The sequence below is a fragment of the Martes martes genome, assembly GCF_963455335.1.
Source record: "Martes martes genome assembly, chromosome: 2".
In the NCBI taxonomy this organism is placed as follows: domain Eukaryota; kingdom Metazoa; phylum Chordata; class Mammalia; order Carnivora; family Mustelidae; genus Martes; species Martes martes.
This window is the reverse complement of record NC_137889.1, coordinates 170,067,373-170,085,950: the sequence shown is the minus strand read 5'-3', so window position 1 is coordinate 170,085,950 and position 18,578 is coordinate 170,067,373.

Sequence of the window (18,578 nt, the reverse complement as noted above, 5' to 3'; positions counted from 1 at the left end):
TAGTTTATGGCGCAGCCATAGGACGGAACTCTACATAGTCCTGAAAAGGCATGAATACATTTACATGTATCTTTATTTTTTTTTTTTAAGATTTTATGTATTTATTTGACACACAGAGATCACAAGTAGGCAGAGCAGCAGGCAGAGAGAGAGGGGGAAGCAGGTTCCCTGCTGAGCAGAGAGCCTGATGCGGGGCTCAATCCCAGGACCCTGAGACCATAACCTGAGTTGAAGGCAGAGGCTTAACCCACTGAGTCACCCAGGCGCCCCTAAATGTATCTTACAGATAGATCCCAAACACTTAATATTGATTAAAAAAAAGTCACAAAAGGATTCATGCCTTATGATAGTTACATGAAGGGTAAAAAAATGGGAGGGCGCAAAATTAAGTAATACCTAAGTGATCAAACTATAAAGACAGTCCAGGAAGTTATTAACACATATTTATTAACGCATTTGAGACAGTGGCTCCTTTGGGACCAGAAGAGATGAGGCTGAGTCGAGAGAAGCAGAGAAAAGCAGATGGGAGCTCCCAAGTTACCGGAATTTTTCTATTTCCTAAATTCTTGTGCTGAGCACACAGGAGTTCCTTTCCTTCTCACACTTTAAATTGTATCTCTATAAACAGTATACATATGAATGTATGCTTTACTAGAAATATAATTTTTTAAAAAGCATCGCTCCTGGTGATTCGAAGTTAATACAGTGCTTTATTCCACGGATTTGTTAACGTATTAGGGATGGAGCGGACAGATCTTGGTTTTGTAGGAAAGGGTGCCCTCTTCTGGCGATATGTCCAATGTTGTGAACGGTGTCTTACGGAAAACTTGTAGACTTTTTAAAATACCAGAAACTCATAAAATGACATGACTAAGAGGTACTCTTTGAGTTGTTTTATGCCTGTTCTTAGTCAGGTTGAAATCATTTATTTTTAGAAGTCTCTAGGGAAGCCTTTTTTTTTTCTATTTTCATTTAATAATACGACTTGGTTTAGTTTTTAAAATCCTCCTTTCCTTTATATCTTAATTTCTACTTCTGTATCAGTCTATGAAGTCCCTTAGACCCCTTTCTTTGAAGACTTAAGGTACAAGTCTGGAAGTGATTAGCTTGAGATGCCTCCCGTGGTCTGTAATCACTCCAGTAGGTGGGAAAGATGGGGTTTCTTGTCACTGGCAACAGCTTATTTATTCCCGCAAGTATTTCAGAACTTGATTCAAAGAAGGAGAATCTATTCAGATCTAAAATCTTGTGGGGACTGTTCTGGCTTGCCCAAATATCTAGCATAGATCTCCCTTTACTATATAACACCACACTATGGTTTCTGAAAAGGATCTGAACAAAAATTACTGTTTGGTCAATAATGACCAAAATACACTGGAAGTTGTAGCATTAGTGAATTGGAATAAATCCGTTTTTTTGACCCAGCCACTACAATTCAGTTATATTTGTTCCTTTGTTAACTCACCAAATAAAGTTATTTATGACTACTATCATCTAAACCTTAAATCATAGTATTTTTTCTCCCAGATCATCTTAGACCACTAGCGTATGAAAAAGAATCTTTGTAAAGAATTCCTTTTTTGAACATTATATGTTAGTTTGAAAAAATTGCGACATATTTCTTAATTTCTTATCTTTCCTTCCTTTCATGGCTATCATAAACTGAATTTCTATGAAGGGTTTTATTGGCTGTAAACTTGTTTTCCAGCAAAACATATTAACTGAGTAAAAAAAGTGGTTGCGCTGCTTTTGAAAATGTGTACTATTTTTATTATGTATGGAAGAAAGAAAAAAGACAAGAGGAATTAGAATCCTATAGATTTGAGAGATTATCTTTTTTTTTTTTTTTTAAAGATTGTATTTATTTACTTGACAGACAGAGATCACAAGTAGGCAGAGAGGCAGGCAGAGAGAGAGAGAGGAGGAAGCAGGCTCCCCGCGGAGCAGAGAGTCTGATGTGGGGCTCGATTCCAGGACCCTGAGATCATGACCTGAGCCGAAGGCAGAGGCTTTAACTCACTGAGCCACCCAGGCAACCCTTGAGAGATTATCTTGTCTGTTGCCCCCTCCCTAGGACAACTGCCTTCATCTGAGTAAATGGGAATTCTAATGTGTTTACTTGATTGGTCCCAAATCACAGAGTTTTAGTAATTCAGTTAACCCTTTTAACCAGTTTCAAATGGACTTAAGTAGCAGATTGGTCTTTATCTTAATGGACTGTGTTACTTAGTGGGCGATTGGCATGCCCAGTCTTCTACCATTGTGTAGCTGGGAGGCAGTGTTGTATAGTGGGAAAGAGCTTCCAAGTCTGAGAGAGCAGGGAGTAGGCTCTCACCACTGGGTGGCAGATGGTGGGGAAATTGCTACGGGTTTAAAAGGGAATAATATTATATACCCTAGAGGGTTGTCACGGGGCTTAAAAGAGACGTGTAGTGCTTGAAACACAGTAGATCTTCAATTAATAGAAGCTGCCCTCATTATTAGGTCTATATTTTTATCATCTGTGTAATTATTATTATTAGCTATATATTTATGAATTAGCTGTTTGCTTTTTATTAGTGGTATTTTAAATGCTTATGTGTGTTTTTCGTCTGAAATCCATCTCTGTAATTACTAGTTATGTGCTTTAATTCTCTGTATTTTCCCACAGTCTGTAATAGAGTGATACATTATATTTAGTTCTTTGGTGCCTCAGTTTCCTCATTTGTATTAGGAAGGAGAAATTGAACCAAATAGTTTAAAAATCCCTCTTAGCCCTAACTTTCCGTGTGCTCACCAGTTGGTATTTTGAAGCCTCAAATCCCTGCTTTTCAGAGGGTTTTCAGGTCGGAATGGTCTACATCAGCTTCCCACAATAATTCACTCCTCTAAATGCGTAATAAAAAATTTTGGATGGAAGGGCGCTGGCTGTCTCAGTTGGTAGAGCGCGGGACTCTTGATCTGGGAGTGAGTTCAAGCCCCACGATGGGTGTGGAGCCCATTAAAAAATAATTGGATTGAAAATCGTTGTCAGGAGTTTAAAAAAATGATGATGGGGTACATTACTGTTTCAGAAATGCTATCAGGCAAGCAGAAGAGTAGGGAGTAAAATTTGCTTGGATCCGTACTTCATATTATTTACCGAAGTCAACTTCAGGGGGACCCAGAAGTCCAATATTTAATACCAGTCTATTAAAGACACACACAAAGTCCTTGGAAAAAATGGAATGCCAGATTTAACCCAGCTGCGGGGGAGAGATAAATCTCTGATGCTTCACAAGTATTGGCTAAGGTCAGAGATGCAATATGGGAAGTCGGACTAACATTTGCAGGCACACTAGCTATACTGAAATGAATACTGAAAGAAACTAACAGGATAGAGGAAACGAACATCGGATAACAGCTTTACTGTTCAAATACGGCAGGCACATCAATGCAAAAAGCAACAGGTAGGGTCCATCTAGGCGGCAACTGAAGGTGACCCAGAGCAAGAGACAGTGCATCATCTCATGGAAAATGTCCATGAGCCGATGGAAAGAAGGCATACAAAGTAAGGTCGCAAAAATTAATGAATACAAGAATGTTCAATGGAGCCTGAGCTACATGGTCACCATGAGGAAACAAAATGTGCTTTCTTGCTACGGAAGAGTTACATCTTTCTGGAGATTAATTTTCCAATATGTAGCAGGCTCTTTAAAAACTACCCATACCCATATACTCTGGTTTCTCTTCAGGTCTCATAAATCTTTCGCCTTTTACTAAAAACTACTTGTACCCTTTAACCCATTAGTTCTATTTTGGAAATATACCCTAAGGAAATAAACACAGAGGGAGAAACAGTGATAAAAGCACAAATATTGGGGCGCCTGGGTGGCTCAGCGGGTTAAGCCTCTGCCTTTGGCTCGGGTCATGATCTCAGGGTCCTGGGATAGAGCCTCACATCTGGTGAGCAACCAGCGAGCCTGCTTTCCCCCTCTCTCTCTGCCTGCCTCTCTGCCTACTTGTGATCTCTGTCAAATAAATAAATAAAATCTTTTAAAAAAAGGCACAAATATAGCTTCTCCATTTATAGTACAAAATAAATAGAAAGGGAAAGAGAGTTTATTTTACCAAAAAGAAAAAAAATATGGAACTTGTGTACAATGTGCATGTATGTATAGGTATATATGTACCTATATATATGTATGTGTGTACTTAGGATACATAATATTATACATCCATTGATATGTTCTCTAGGCAGCAAAAGTTAATGTGGTCTGTGTGAAGTGTAAGTACTTGGAATTGTTTGTATGAAAATCATCTTAAGGTAAAAAGGAGAAGCACCAGATGGTAATTATATACTGAGTGCCGCTGAACCCATTCATGTGATGATTATTCAGCTGAGTTTAGGTCTCATGGTCTCTGTTTCCTCCGTGAATCAGATGACTGAGTTGTTCATTGAAAGCACTTGGGAATGAGGAGGGCAGGAGATGTGGGAGGCGGAAACCAGAGAAGGCTGTCTAAGAACTGAAGTGGATGCTTTGGGGCATGGGATAAATAACAAATATTCTTGGAAGGACTGATGGCTGAAGTTACGGATCATGACTTTGTTGCAGTCTGAAGAGTGATTTTTTTTTTTCCTGGCAGTGATCCCAAGTCAGAACGTGGGAGCAAAAAATGGGGACAGAGTCAGTAAACAGAAGTTAGGAGTTTGCAGAGAGGTGAAAAGAATGACAATGGAACGGGTGAGTTGAAGTATGGGTCAATACATTGGTCATTTCATCGAAAGTAGTGGAAGAGAAACATTGACTTAAGTAAATAATGAACAGCTCATAGACGGAAGGGAAGGTTAGAGACTCAGGCTTAAAAAACAGGTGTGAACCAAGGGAGATCAGACAGCTCACACAGGAAGGAATGACCAGGGCTTCCTGATGGAATGGCTACCACTGTTGGCAAGGTGGCCCACTGCACCTTGGGGCATCCTTCCCTCTATATCTAGACCCACCTTGCCCGGATTCTGCAGCCATGAATACATACTCAACTAGCCATTTGTCCTGTAGTCAAGAGTTGTCCTCAGGTGGGAGCATCCAACTGGCTAACCCTTGGTCATGTGTCCAATCTCTGCCTCTGGGAGGAAGGGAGAAGTGTCTGGCCCCTTCAGCTTCCACTCTGGAAAAGAGTCTCTACCTCCCAGCAGATTCTCACCATGGGAATCCCCTCTCCCATGAGGAAGGGGGTTTAGACCCTGAATAGGAAAACAAACAACACAACCCTGTTATTCACTGTTGTGAAAGAGTGGTTGAGTATTGGACCCTTGGTTCTGGGATGAGAGGAAAAGATGGTAGTTGAAAAAAATTTGGAGAAAAGGGAGAAAAGGGAGATAAAGACTGGAGATTTTGAAGATTTTTGAATGTCAGGAATGAGAATGCTGGGAAGATAGAAGGCTGTCAGTAGGACATCAGGGGTTAAAAGTAAAAGGACGAGCCCTAGCAAGATTTCTAGGTGTGGATACTATGCAGTTATACATCAAAGCCAGCTGAAAGAAAATGTGGAATGTGGAATGCCAGGACTGGGACAGAGGTGATGCTCAGTGTGACAGACCTGTCCCAGCTCATAGCAGAGAGGGCAGCTCTTAATACATAAGTCAGTGGATGTCGAATAGGTTTTTTCCTTCTGCGGAGTTTTCTATATTTCTGATTTATTAAAAAAAAAGAAAGTTGTGCTTACTATCTTCCCTGATAATGACTTAATCTGATTTTCTACCGGACTTACAAGGACCTAAATCCCAGCCTTACTAGATTTTTGCTTCATTAACTAGGTGTTCTCATTGCGTCATGTGTATAGATACAAGCTAAACATTTTCAGTACATCTGTAGGCTCTCCGGTTTAAAGGGTCTGTTTGGCCGGGTTAGATATTATTGTGGACCCCTTGCCTGTCTGCTCTTAGAGTCATTCTCTGCCTTCTCCCCATCTGTTCTCTACTACCCGGACCTACATATCTCGGGTCTACTGGCTTTTTGATAAGGCCAGCTAAAGGCCTAAAGGCTGGTTTAGGGCCAGGAAGTGGAGAGAAGCCAGAGTACTTCTCTCTGTGGGTCTGGGCACGCCTCCCTTCAGTCCTCCTTCTCCCCGGCCCCTTCTCTTTCTCTCTTTCTTCCTCCCTCTCTCCTTCCTTGCCTCCATGTTTCTCTCTCTGGTGAAGTCTTTTGACGGCCGTTGTGTCTTCACCTCCTGCCCGTCAGCCCCCTCTCTCCTTCTGGGCACCTCCCACCGGAAGGCCCCAGCTTTGGGGCTCTGATGACACCATTTCATCCTACTGACCTTCTTGTCGCGGGGGTGGTAGAGACTTCCCACGTCTCTAATATCTGGGTGGTCTCACTGTCCCTATTTGACTTCTCAAGTCCTTTTTATAAATTCACCGTTTGAAATCCTCCTTGCTTGAAAGCCCTAACGTGTTTTCTGTTCTGACAGGATTCTGACTGATCTAATATTCATAGAGAAAACAAAATATTGTGAAATTTACTTCATCTTCAGGTGAAGTCTGAACCCATCAGACTCAGACAGAGCTTCCTGTCCCCTGAGAACACTTCTGTTCAAACGGGGAGTTATAACCCGAAGCAGAGAACCTAACCATCCATCAAATCCTTTCTCCTTCCTCTCAGACGCTCGGCGAGCCTCCATTTCCCAACCCCATACAATGGATTGCTGGCAAATAGAATATGGATGGAATTTATATCTGCTTTTCCGGGCCTGGCCAGAAAAGTCTTCCTGCTCTTTCTCTCCCCCATTCTGCTGACTGGACTTTAACATTTGGGGCAACTCTAGGAGTAGATTTTGAAGCCATCAGAGCCTCCCCCTGTCTGGCCCCTTGACTGTGGGGCAGACCCTTTTCACACCACAGACCTCTGCCGATTGGATTTGAGAGGTAGACTCTTCTGAACAGTCCCTGAGATCCGGGAGTTTGTTATAGCCTTTAATGCTACATGAACTAATGTTTAACCTAAGAGAATTTTCTATTTGGGAGGATAGTGGTTAAGAATGGAGGTAGATGGGGACTCCTGGGTGGCTCAGTGGGTTAAGCATCTGCCTTCTGCCTTCCGCTTGGGTTGCAATCCCGGGTTCCTGAGATCGAGCCCCAGGGCAGGCTCCCTGCTCCGTGGGGAGGCTGCTCCTTACTCTCCCTCTGCTGCTCCCCCTGCTTGTGCTTTCTCTCACTTTCTCTCTTGCTCTCTGTCAAATGAATGAATAAAATCTTAAAAAAAAATAAATCGAGATAGATGGTCTTGGAATCCTGCTTGGCCACTTACAGGCTGTCTGACTTGGAGTGAATCAATAGTGCTCAGTTTCATCTGTTGTGAAATGGGCCTAATAACAATCCTGTACCAATGTGGTGAGGAATTACTATGGGTAATGTCTATACATGCCATTCCATGTGTAATTACTATATTATACTGCATTATATAAATTAGTAGAATAATTAGTGAGAAGAACTGTTAGCCTTTTTTGTTATTAGCCAACTAGAAAATGGAATCGATTTTAAAAGTAATTTCCCTTGCTCTAGGTGTGTAACTCATAGGTCAACTTACATAACCTTCAGACACACCGATGTGATTAAATACCCTCTTTAGCTAGATGGAATTTCATTATGTAATCAATCACATGACCGCTGAACTCTTTCCTGGTGTTGTCATTACATTTTTCCACCGCAGTGGCTGGAAAATAATGTGGCTGATACCATCTTCCTAGGAAACATCAACGGGTAATTGAAAGGGTATATGGGAAGAAGATTTTATAAACCACAGCCTCACCTGATCTCCTGGTCTGGACCGATGACTCCTTCCTTCGAACCCTCACCACACACTGGATGCTCTGGGACATTTTCTCGTTGTTCGGCTTGCCTGCTCTTTCAGCCTACAGGAAATAGATAAAAAGAGTTCAGGCAGGATGTTTCCAGGTCAAGGAGAGCCCAAGGGGGTAATGAGACACTCCCACTCTGCCTCAGGGGGACGCCACTGTGGGCCCTGGGCCTGCAGGAACCAATGGGATGGGATGGTCATTGGAATCTGGCGCCAGCTGGGGCTCGGGGAGAAGGCGGCCCCTCTCTGGCTGTGGCTGGAAGGGAATGCAGCCCCTGTCAAGCCCCGGCGTGGCCCATGGAGCCAGGGCCAATAAAAAAGCAAAACAAAACTTCACTCTTGTCTCCCCCACCCTTTTCCTACTACTGTACCTCCCGTTGACTAAGCCTACCTGAGCCAGGGAGCAAAGGAGCCTAGTTGTAAAAAGGTCCATAAAAGTCAGCCCGCAGGGGCACTGGGCAGGGTAGAGTGTGGATCTCCAGGTGCAAAGGAGAAGATTCAGTCCCTGGCCCTGTAAGACTGTGAGCTTCTTATGAGAAATCTCATTGCCTTTACACCCTTAGTGCTCAGCAAAGGACACTTTAACAGATGTTAGTTGAACACAGAAATATGGAGAACAAAGATGCTTGCATTTATTTATTTATTTATTTATTTATTTTGACTGAGAGAGAGAGAGCATGCAAGGGGCAGGGGAGGGGCAGAGGGAGAGGGAGAGAGAGAATCCCAAGCAGGCTCCACACCTAGCATGGAACCCTACGTGGGGCTTGATCTCACAACCCTGAGGTTGTGACCCCAGCTGAAATCAAGAGTCAGATGCTCAACGGACTGAGCCACCCAGGCGCCCCAAAGACGCTTGCATTTAAGTGTGAGGAAAAACATATCAGGCTTTCATTTTCTTAATTTGCCCTGGGGACAATGAAACTCCCTCCTGGAAATGAAGGTCGAGCTGAAAGGGCCAGTCAGTTCTTCACGAGCACAGGGCACCCCAGTCCTTAAGAGCCATCCTTCCTCATGCATTGGCACTTGCTCTCCTCCCTTGACATCACTCCTTGCCTGTGGCCACCGCGTCCTCTGGTGTAGGTCAGCCTTGCCAGGCTGTGGTGCTGATTCGGAAGCCCTTCACCAGGTCAAGGGCTTTGGCCAATGCCCAAGTGGCTGGAACTCCTCATCCTACATTTCCTTGACCTTTTTTCCTCAAGAGCTCTTTTGCTGTAGTAAAATCGGCATTTTAAAAAATATTGTATTTTATTTATTTATTTGAGAGAGAGGGAGAGTAGGAGCAGGGGGCGTTAGGAGGGGGCAGAGGGAGAGGGAGAAGCAGGCTCCCCACTGAGTGGGAGCCTGATGGGGGGGTTCCCATGGGCCGTAGCAGGGAGGTACTCTAGACTCTGTCGTACTTCTTTCCTTAGCGGGGTACTGTTTCATATGATGTCTTGGTTTGTTTTTTCCATTTTGGGTTCAGAAAAATATTTTAAACACAAATAGTGCATAATAATAGGATATACATTTCCTGGCAAAAGAAAAACTTTTTAAGGACATTATAAACTCTCAGACCATATGAATAGTAGACATAGTTTTATTATGGAACGTAGAGGAAGGAGGTATTTTAAATCGAGTTGTTTTGGAGCAAGCCCTTTGTCTGAGGACCAAGGATTCATCTAAAAGGAAATTAGAAAATAGGTATATGGAAAATTGTTCCTGTCGCTTTTCCGATTAGTGAAGTTGTTCTGTTTGCTTTGAAGACTGTTAGAAGAAACATATTAGAAACAGAAATTTGGTCAGAAAGGAATCACCTATTACCTCCGGGTATGTGCAGGCTTAAAATTCAGATAAATAGATTTTTTTAAAGCATTAATTTTTAACAAGCATCACTAATCATTAAGCTCATTTGCATTTTCTACTTCGAGCATTTCAGTGAAGGTCACGGACCAAGTTTCTTTTTGGTCATGACTTAGTCACGTGAACTTTGGCCAAGTTTACCTATGACTTTTTTTAAAAAGATTTTATTAATTTATTTGAGAGAGAGAAGAGCATGCACGAGTGAGGGGGAGGGACAGAGGGAGAGGGAGAAGCAGACTTGGGGCTGCATGCCAGGACCCCAAGATCATGACCTGAGCTGAAGTTGGATGTTCGACTCACTGGGCTACCCAGGTGCTCCTACCTATGACTTTTATTGTAGGAAAAATGTTCTCAGGGAGACAAGATGCTTTTCTCTTGCCTCATTATGGCCAAATTAGGAGCCTGAGGATATAAAATAGGATATCCATGTTGTGGTAAGCATATACATCTGTGATCTATATTTTATTCATGAATTCACCGTTTATTGGATTTTTAAAAAATCAGGCTCTGTAATAGCCTGGTATTTCAGGGATTTAATAAAAAGTGAGACATGGTCCATCCCTCCAAAAAGCTTCTGGAGTTGGAGAGAAACCAAATGTTGAATAACTCTACAGACCAAAATATGGCAACCATCGCAAGGAACATTTAAGTACGATTAGAGTGGAAGAGAGAACATACGTTTAGAATTCTGAAGGAAGAGAGCTGATTGAAGACAATTCAGAGAAGCTTCTAGAAAGGAAAAGGAGATGAGATTGGTAGAATTTGAAATAACAAGGTTCAGGGGAGGAAGTGATGGGAGGGAAGGTTCCTGGGGAATTGTTACAGACCACACCCCCCAAACTTGATTTCTCCAGTGAGCATGGAATTGGTAAATACTTAGCCCCATGGAAATAACTTCACCTGTGGTACCACAATGGTGGGCCCTCTTTTGCAGACCAAGCAATTGTATGTACCAATTGGCTTGTCTGTAGACTTCCCTAGGTGAAATGTTCAGGGCATGATGAAGGGGGAAAAGCCGGATAAATGATTCCACTTTAGCCGGGATGTTAAGGGATAGTTTTGCTTCAACATTAAAAAGCAGAAACATAATACAAAAGAAGGTAGGGCAAGAAAATCAATATTGGCAAGCGATTCTAAATATCTGGTTATTGCCACTGGATTACAAAAATGTATTTATTGGGTGCCTGGGTGGCTCAGTGGGTTGGGCCTCTGCCTTCGGCTCAGGTCATGATCTCAGGATCCTGGGATCGAGTCCAGCATCGGGCTCTCTGCTCTGCGGGGAGCCTGCTTCCTCCTCTCTCTCTCTCTCTGCCTGCCTCTCTGCCTACTTGTGATCACTGTCTGTCAAATAAATAAAAAAAAATTTAAAAAAAGCATTTATTACATTAGGATACAATAGGTATAACCAGAGGCACTGACAACGTATAATAAAAGAAATAAATTAAAAATGCCTCAATACATCTAGGAATTAAACTCTTTCTCTCTTTTAAGTTTTACTAGTCCTTGCATTTGACTGGGGTTTCTCAACATCAGTGCTATTGAGATTTGGGGCAGGATAATTCCCTGATGTTCAGGGCTGTCCTGTGCCATTCTAGCTGTCTAGCAACATCTCTGTTCTTTACCTATTGGATGTCAATAGTATTCCTCCCTGCCCCCCACTGTGACAACCAAAAATGTCTGCAGACCTTGGCAAATGACATCTGGAGGGCAAAAATCACTCCTCCTGAAAACCACTAATTTAGATAAAATTTTTTTGAAGTCCTAAATAGGTTTAACAAAGGATTAAACATGTGGTTGGTAGAGTATGGGGTTGGCACAGTGAGAAAAGAAAAAAATAAAGACAGTTAAAAACATTTATTCAAGGAATTATGCTCTCGTTTATTCCTAGAAGTCTTGACTCTTTCTGGTAGAAAACACACAATATTATTTCTGAAAAAAAGCCACCGGCTGTCTTGAGCTCTCCAAACCAAGGTTTGGATGTTCTTGGCAGCTGACCTCTGCTGGCTGAGTGCAGGAACCTTCTGGGCCTACTCTGGGACAGACATGCTTTTATCTGATGAGTATTTCACGACTTATCAACCTCCGGACAGGGGCTAAGGTGAAGTTGGTTGGGGCAGATGGCCTCTCCCCAGCGTTTACACCTTTCTCTCCAAGTGGATGAGCAAGGATGCCTGGCTGACTCAGTCAGCAGAGCATATGACGCTTGATCTTGGGGTCGTGAGCTCCAGCCCCATATTGGGCGTAGAGATTACTTAAGAAAATAATAAATAGATAAAATAAAGCGACTGTGCAAGATATGGGGAACACGCCAGGTGACTAAGCCCCACGGAAATGACCTTCCCTGTGTAGAGAGAGCAAACCAAATTGTTCAGCTTCTGATGGGCGGTGCTCTCCGGACAGACGGGCTCAACACAGGGTTCAATTCTCGCTGCTGGGCAGAATTACCTCATCGATACTGGCAATGTTCTCTTTTCGATCTCTAGGGATGTAAGCATCGGTAGCCTTTTAGGAAATGCATTATATTTTATGTATGAAAGTGGAGGATATTTTAATCTGAATATTTGGCATCAGAGTTCCTTTTAGGGAGAGCTGATGTTGTTGGAAAAACAAACATTTGATGGATACGTGGAATGAAGGAAGAGGTGTTTGTTGCATTTTAAGTGAAAAGGGTGATCATGTTTACCAATGCTTTCTGTGAAGCAAAGGGATGATTCTGCTTTGCCTTTTGGAGGAGAGAGTGAGATAAAAGAGACAGGGGAAGGGAGAAATAGAAAGGAGGAGGGATAAGCAACCTGGGAAAAGGTTGTACAATTTTCACCCTTTCTAGTTCCCCAAAGTAAAAATCTCCTCTCTTGTTACGGATCTATGAGCTTGCAGGTAGTAGGAGACCAGACTCCTGGTGGCTTAAATAAATGGGAGTTCATTTAAAATCTGAGATACGTCAGGGCGCCTGGGTGTCTCAGTGGGTTGGGCCTCTGCCTTCGGTTCAGGTCATGATCTCAGGGTCCTGGGATCAAGCCCCGCATTGGGCTCTCTGCTTGGCGGGGAGCCTGCTTCCCCCTCTCTCTCTGCCTGCCTCTCTGTCTACTTGTGATCTGTCTCTCTCTGTCAAATAAATAAACAAAATCTTAAAAATAAAATAAAATAAAATCAGAGATACGTAATTGTTGGCGTGGATTCAGTTGCTTGGTGATACCCGCAGGGATCCACATGCTTTCTGTATTTCCACGTTATCATCCTTATCCTGTTGGCTTTTTGCTCCTGCTTACCAGGTGTGGTCTCAGGGAGCTGCTGCCGGCTCCCACATTGAGTTGGTATTTAAGGCAGAAAGAAGGAAAAAGAGGGAAAAAGCTACCAATGATGGCCAGGTTCTTCTTCTTCTTTTTTTTTTTTTTTAAGATTTTATTTATTTATTTGACAGACAGAGATCACAAGAAGGCAGAGAGGCAGGCAGAGAGAGGGGGGAAAGCAGGCTCCCCGCTGAGCAGAGAGCCCGATGTGGGGCTCGATCCCAGGACCCTGAGACCATGACACGAGCTGAAGGCAGAGGCTCTAACCCACTGAGCCACCCAGGCGCCCCTGGCCATGTTCTTCTTTTAAAAAAGAGAAATCTTTCGTGGAAACCCTACTACTTAGACATGGTCTCCCTGAGCTCAAGGGGCGAAAGGAAATAATTAGCCTTTATATCCTCTTTAACAGAGGCAGGCAAGGGGGAAGGCGTGGTGCTGGGCCAGCCAAGCTCCACCGTTTGCCTCCTCTGCCGAACTCATGAAGGTCGGCTGTGTGAAAGAGGGCGATGAGTTTCATCTTGGGAATTGATCTGGTGTGAACAAAAGCAGTCATGGAAGAGTCAGAGGTCACAAAGCAAGGAAGGTCAGGAGAATGCAGCCTTCCAGAAGAAGCAGAAATCATGGTGAGAGCTCACAGGCTGTGGATTTGAGGGGCGGGGCAATCACAACCATTAGATCTCAGGACTGATGTCTGAGTTGTATTAGCCCCTAGTGAATCACCAGTTCCTACTAATTATTCTTCTCTCTGGTCTTCAGATTTGCCGCTTTCACACAGTCTCTTCTTTAAGGTCAAATCTAATGTCTTGCATGCCATTCTGGAACTTTCCATCACTTGCCTTGTTTCTCCGCCTTCACTTTTTCTCTTTCTAGTTCATGTTTTTGTAGCTTGTTGTTTATCTAGCTACAAAAACGAAAATATTGCTTTCAGGGAGAAATAGCATAATAAATAAATGGCGAGAAGATGGGCTGTCTTACATGGTGGTGAGAAATTGGTAACGGAAACATTCATCCTAACGCTGGAGTGGAGATGTCCCTTCGTTTACTGCTGAGAGCTCCAGCTTCAAACACAGAGGTCCTTCCCCCTCAGCTCTCTAGCTGAGAGGCACAGAGCTCCTTTAGGTTCCCAGGTACCAAGAAAGCCCACATCAATAATTTCTGGTGCCAATTATCTGCAAAGCTCAAATAGATAGGTCACACCTCTCCATAACAAGCAACAGAAATATAATTATCATAAAACAAGCCTTGAACAATATCTACAAATAGGAAATGTGTTGTAGAATATTTATCTTGGGAAAATGCTTAAAATATCTTGATAAATGGGAGAAGTGGGCTCCAATTCAGGATGCATAGACTGAGTTTTCTCAAATACAGAGAGAGAGACATGGAAGGTTTGCATTACACGTTCATCTTGGGCACTAAGTTTAGAATTTAATCTCCAGGAAGGTGTGTCTCCATGATCATGTTTAATCTACATAATAGCCAATCTTTAATATGTATCAAGGTTACAGTTGCTTAATATTAAAATGTAACAGAGTAGAAACTTCCAGTAAGCAGGACAACTTTAGAATTCTCCACCTACCCCGCCCCCCCCCCCCCCGGTTATTTTAAGATACTGCTTTTCTTTCTTTCTTTAGTCTAGCTGAGCCATTCTCTGACTTCAGTATGCCTAAGAAGCATTTTCCAGGCTTGGAAACATAAAACCGTGTACAGTCTTAATTTATGAGTGATTTGAGGGCAGCTCGGGGATAATTTGCAAGTTTCCCCCCTTTTTAAGCTGACTTCAGAGGTAAAGCTTGAATCACTTGCTAGTCAGCATATCGACATTAAAAAAGAAGATTTAAATGGATATCCTGTATATGAGAAAGTCGGCAGCATGATTTTTGATAATGGGATTATTAAAAAAGCTCTTACTCTGTTTTCATCTGTATTTTCTAATTTTTCCAAGATGAAGCTGTAGTACTTTCCTAATCAAAAAAATGTTACTTTAAAATAATCAAATGATCAAAGTTCACCAACAATCCCCGCCCCCTCCATGGCTTTTTTGGCAGCCTGAAGTTAGAGTCCGTCACAAAAGCTGCCAGGATGATTCTAGAAGCTAACCCCACCCTCCACCCAGTGCCAAGCCCCACAGATCTGCTATCTCTCACTTCAAGACAGGTACTGGCAAATGCCTTCCCATGGGGTTATTTCCAACAGGGTGACAGACCCAGAGATAAATCAATCCAGCTGTAGGTAGCGACAAACAAGTCAACTCTCTAACAGAATGGCCTGCAATGCTAGACTACACCCCGACCCCCTTTGTTCCGTGGCTTTGAGATGATCAGCTTTGTGATTTCTTTGTGTGCGCTCCTAGTTTTTGTTAACCACGCAGTATTGCTGTGGTCACAGAGGTAAGAATTCTGAATTTTCGCATGCTTAATTGATTGTCCAGAGCTTACTTGGTGCAAAAGAATTTGGTTTGGATTTATCATGCTGAGCATTTAAGTCAAATTAGTAGCACTGCCCTTTACAAAGTATGTGGAGACTCAACCAGTTTAGCTACTCTGTGCTGTTCAGCTTTATGCAAACATGTTTTGTGTTTCTCAGATTTTTTTTTTCCCCAGGACCTTGAGGGCGGAGAGCCAGAATGCTCTTTCCCTGTGCTTGCAAAATCTTGGCCCATATGCTCAAAAGCGGCAGGCAATATTGAAAAGGAATAAAGAAATACTCACAAAGCATCCTCCCGAAAAGACCTTCGTGGCGCTCAGTTTTATTGGAGGTAGAGAGCTCTACGTGTCTAGTAGGAAACAATGAAGCTCAGTGGACCACCCAGGGGCACTCTCTCCCCAGGAAATTGCTGTGGTTTCCAGCCCAGGCCCTTTTGGCTTTTTACCTGTGGCTCAGCTTAGACAGCTTTGAAGCAGCCATAAAACGACCTACAAAGGCAGTTTGCAGATGCCACTGAGAGAGGGGACACGGTAGGAAGCAGGTCACTTATTTTTATATCCTTATTGGCCTTTGTCTCCCCTTTCATGCTCATTCTCCTCCCGAGCCACTATAAAATTGTGGGGAGGAGCAAAAGCTCATCACCTTAAGATCCATCTAGATGCGAAGTGGCGGAGGGATTGAAGTTACTGTTTTTCTCTTTCAAAGGAAAATAAAAGCAAACGGGTAATTTGGGTATGTGAGGGATGGTGGACACATCAAAGAGCCCTGTAAAGCTGTTGAGTTTATATGAGCGTCGAAATGCCTGAGCGTTCCTGCAGGTTTTTGTTTTGATTTGTTTTAGTTCAGCCTGACAAATAGTCTTCCCTACCTACGTGATCTCATCACGTTTGCACCGTGCAAAATCCTTCTTGGAGCAGGAGCTGGCTTCTCCATTGGCAGGACTGAGGGGAAGTCCACGAGGGACAAAGAAGTTCTTGGGGACCCAGGAGATGGTGTAGGTAGCACGCTTTTGGAGGTGACACGTGAAGGTCATGAAGAACAACCACACATTCTGCCCTGGCTTGAAACAAACTTCCTCGCATACCCGAATCCCCTAACCAGCTTGCTGAAAGGCTTTCATTCATCATGAGACTTCCATGGGAGATACTTCGAGAAAGGGTAGAACGGAGGGTCTTCTGGGGTCAGCTCTCTCTTCTCTGGCAGCAGTGATTGCTTAGAAAATTCTGAAATCACTGTTTTCATTTGGGCTCATGGCTCTTCACATATTTTTAAATGTAAGGCACAGGTTCTTTCAAATGGAGATCAGTCACAATTTTCTTCACAAGCATTGTATTTCACTGTGGTTCCAGCTTTAGGCCTTTGAGAAGAGTGGGTGATTTTAAGTTGTTCTTAGGAGACTGGTCTTTCCTGTCTTGTCAGAGCCCATTATCACTTCTCACCTGAATTGCAAACAAGATGGCGACCAGGATGGTCGGAACACTTTCAAACGGGTCACTGAATGTCCACTGTAGGCTGAGGCACTTCTGTAGGATGTGATGGCCGGCAGCAATGAACCACAGTTCAACCAGCCAATCAACACATGCTTACCACTAGGCCAAGCATGATGCTCAGCATCATGGGAGTAGACTGATGCGCTGGAATGGTGTGTATTCTTGGGGGAAAGGGGGTGGGATTAATATTTAATAAGTGCTCACCATATAGTTGGCACTCTGCTAGCCATTCAAGAAATACACGAACAGATAGAAAACATGATTGTCATCCCAGGGAGCATACAGTCAAATTGAAGAATGAAGGGCACACACACACACACACACACGCACACCATATGCCATATATCCTTTTTGCAGCAAACAAAAGTCATTTAATCCCCATAACGTAATGATACTGGCATTATTATGATCCCTGTCATACAGCTGTGGAGGGGAGGAAGATAAGCCACAGAGCTGGGATTTCAACCCAGGCAGTTTCGCCATTGACCCCCCACCATTAATCCTATAGACAGCATCACGCATTCCGCATACGCGCAGAAGTAGTTACGAAACAAAACTGGAGTCAAGTAGCCTGCACTTTCAGAATTCTTGCTATCCAACATCAGAAACGGATTAGGGGAGTGTGTGTGTGTGTGTGTGTGTGTGTGTGTTTGTGTGTGTTTATCTACCTGTACCCAGAGTTGTGACGTAAGCTCTTACCACTCAATATCAGAAACAGTGTTTGGAGAGGAAGTGATCCTTGTATATTGAGGCATATACCCAAAGCAACAGGAGGTGGTAGTTGAAATAACACCTCAAGGGTAAATAGACGTTAGCCCAAAGATGAAGGAGAAAGGCCCAAACGGCAGAGGCGCACAGGTGAGGCTTAAGCACTTGTATTCAGAGCAAGAGGGCTGGAAAGCCTGGACACAGAGAGGGGCCAAGGAGGAAGCTAGCCAGGGAGACAGTGGCGAGGTGGTTCAAAGCATGGACTGGATTTCGTGGTGTAGACAATGGTATGTCACCGGTAATTTTAACCATGCGAGTGACGTGATCAGATTTATGAATGCAAGAGATGCTGCGGTTTCAGTCTTTCCAAAGGTTTGCTGTTAAGGGGCTTCTGCATGCTTGGGAATACTTTTGTGGAAGGAATGGTATCGCTAGTGGCAAACCGCGAAAGTCTAGTTGTGGAATTTATTTTTTATTTTTTATTTTTTTTGCTAGGTAGCAATGTTGGTCTTAAAACCATTAGAGAAAGCCACAGGGGACAGTGGGTCCCCACGGGGACACAGGCCCAAATAGAGATAATATATATGCAGTGACCTGTACAGTATAAAATTCCTTGTTGATTTATCCCTCTGCATGAAATAGTTAAATTAGAAAGCTACGTTTTGTTTGTAAATGGTAGAGGCATTATCTACATTTATATTGGGCTCTGAGTTCTTCAAAAAAACATGGCAGTTTACTTCTTCAAGGCCAATGGGAGAGCTTGCTGCTTCGAATCTCTCTGACTTTGGTTTCTGATCTCAACTTATTTTTCCATGGCTTCACCTGGTTAGGTCAGGCCCACTCAGGACCTCTCCCATTTGAATAACTCAAAATCAACTGATTAGGAACCTTAATCACAGCTGTAAAGTCCCTTTTCCTATGCCATAGAAAATGACCTAATCACAAGAGTGGTAGCTTATGGAGTGGCAATCTTGGAGATGATCTTAAAATTTTGCCCATCATAGGTATCC